Consider the following 2,500-nt stretch of genomic DNA (forward strand, 5'->3'; position numbering starts at 1 on the left):
ACCCTGTTCCTTCCTCCAGGAGATCAGCCTCTGTCTCAGTCTCACCTGTCTGCCTGTCAGACACCTCTACCTCCATGAGCTCTAATGAGTCAAGGGGTTTCTACCAATCAGATCACCCACCTCCGGGGATAACAGCGGTCCCTGTCATTTGATAGGTCAACGGGACTCCGATTGAAACGGTTTAATTTGATTGCCGTGCCAGTTTATAGAGTTTGTCATCGAACTGTCAGCATTGATTCATCCTCCGCTGATTGGATTATTCATAAATGTGTTTGTAAGTTTGGCAAACTTTTTAAATCCAGCCCCTCACAGTCCTGTTTGGCTTGAACCATCTTAAAACAAATGTTGTTTGGGTGTTGTCTAGGAGACCGTAAGAGGGGGTGTTGTCTAGGAGACAGTAAGAGGGGGATTTACTGGAATCCGTTAGAATATGTTGGAAACTCAGTGATTCTCTGTACACTAACCACTTCTGTCAAAATTAAAATCTGGGGGTTGAGCAAAGTCTTGTTCTGCAAGGGCAGAGTAATGGTGCATTAGGTGTCGGCCCGGTCTTCTGAATAATTCAGGTGTGGAATTTCAATAGTGGCCTGTATGTTTGGCCAGGTTTCGGGATGGATAGCTTATCTTTTATTAAACATGCAGTTGGTGTAGCGTAGGTTCTGACAGGACCTAACTCTCTCTGCTCTGCCACCCCTCTCAGTGATTCATCCCCTGCTCCCTCTCTCACCTCCTTCGCCACCTCTCTCCCTCTCTTCCCTAGGACCGGGCCTGTCCTGGGTCCCCTTGCCTTGAATTACCAAATAAGTGGCTTTCATTAGTTTTATCTTTATTTCCAGGTCGCCAATGCCGGGCGAATGCCGAGCGTGTTAGTAGCGGGGCGGGGATCTGGGAGGAAGTACAGGAGCCGTTCTGTTCTGTAGGCTGGTTTGTTTCTCAGGTTTATTGAGCTGAAGTGATGTGAGAGCAGAGCTATCTGGGCTTTCGATAAGGACGGGTGCATGTTGTGGCTGGAGCTTAATCTGCACCAAATTGGATTTCAAATTAGTCTCATGCGACAGCCGATGCTGTCTCCCCGAATGAGGTCTAGTCGTCTCAATCACCTGAAAAGTGACTTTGTGAGAGAGGGAGCTGTGTACCGGATGTCAATTCCCGGATCTTTCAGCGGACCATTCCTCCCTGCCATGTGCTGTACATGCACAGAGATAGACCCCCTCACTCCATGTGCTGTACATGCACAGAGATAGACCTCCCTCACTCCATGTGCTGTACATGCACAGAGATAGACCCTCCGCTCCATGTGCTGTACATGCACAGAGATAGACCCTCTGCTCCATGTGCTGTACATGCACAGAGATAGACCCCCTCACTCCATGTGCTGTACATGCACAGAGATAGACCCTCTGCTCCATGTGCTGTACATGCACAGAGATAGACCCTCTGCTCCATGTGCTGTACATGCACAGAGATAGACCTCCCTCACTCCATGTGCTGTACATGCACAGAGATAGACCCCCTCACTCCATGTGCTGTACATGCACAGAGATAGACCTCCCTCACTCCATGTGCTGTACATGCACAGAGATAGACCCCCTCACTCCATGTGCTGTACATGCACAGAGATAGACCCCCTCACTCCATGTGCTGTACATGCACAGAGATAAACTCCCTGCTTCGTGATCATGAACAATGCTCCAATCAGCTCACTTGAAACTGACACGGCCCCAGGTCGTCCAAAGCCGATAGCTCCAGCTGTGGCACATTGACCAGGTCACGTGTCGCACAGAGCGTCAATAACCACCCTCCCACATCTAACTACCTTCCAAAAAATATGTATTTGATGTACATTTTGTAAACCATTACATTTGTTTATTTCAGCATCTGGGTTCTCTGAACCATCTGGCCTAATGCCTACAATCATCAGCTCTCAGCTTGTCCACAGATTGACCTTTTATTGTCAGGCAGAAGATCCATTTACTTCCCTGCGTGAAACATACAGCGCACATGGGGATGTTGTGAATGAGCACGGTTCGCCCTCACGTCAGAACTGTGTGGGTGACTAACTGAACAACGTGAGCCGGCTGTTGGCCAGCCTGGCCCCGCCTCTCACTCGCAGCCCTGACGCCGTCTCTCCGCCAGAAGGATGGGAACAGTTTGGACGCTGCTGACGTAGCTCATGTGTTTTTAGAACAAATCCAAAGATCAAGGTTTGTTAAAGTATGGAAGTAGAAGTTTATGAGGTTAAGAATATTGTTTGAAGAAAGAGGAATTTGGATTACAGTGGACCACAACAGTTGTGTACCAACATTAAATCAAGACAATGAAGGTAGTTCCAGGCTAAATATATTGTTCTTTACCACTTCCACGAGACCCCTTAAAGTCCCAAACTCAAGGATAACCAAGGTATCTTTTTGTTATGTTTATCTGAGAGCCATTTCTTTTACAGAGGCAACCATTAGCCTTTATCCTGATCTTGAACATACCCAAACTCAAAGGAGGCAGT

Source organism: Hypomesus nipponensis, chromosome 12 (assembly GCF_054491055.1).
Source record: "Hypomesus nipponensis isolate SF chromosome 12, ASM5449105v1, whole genome shotgun sequence".
In the NCBI taxonomy this organism is placed as follows: Eukaryota; Metazoa; Chordata; class Actinopteri; order Osmeriformes; family Osmeridae; genus Hypomesus; species Hypomesus nipponensis.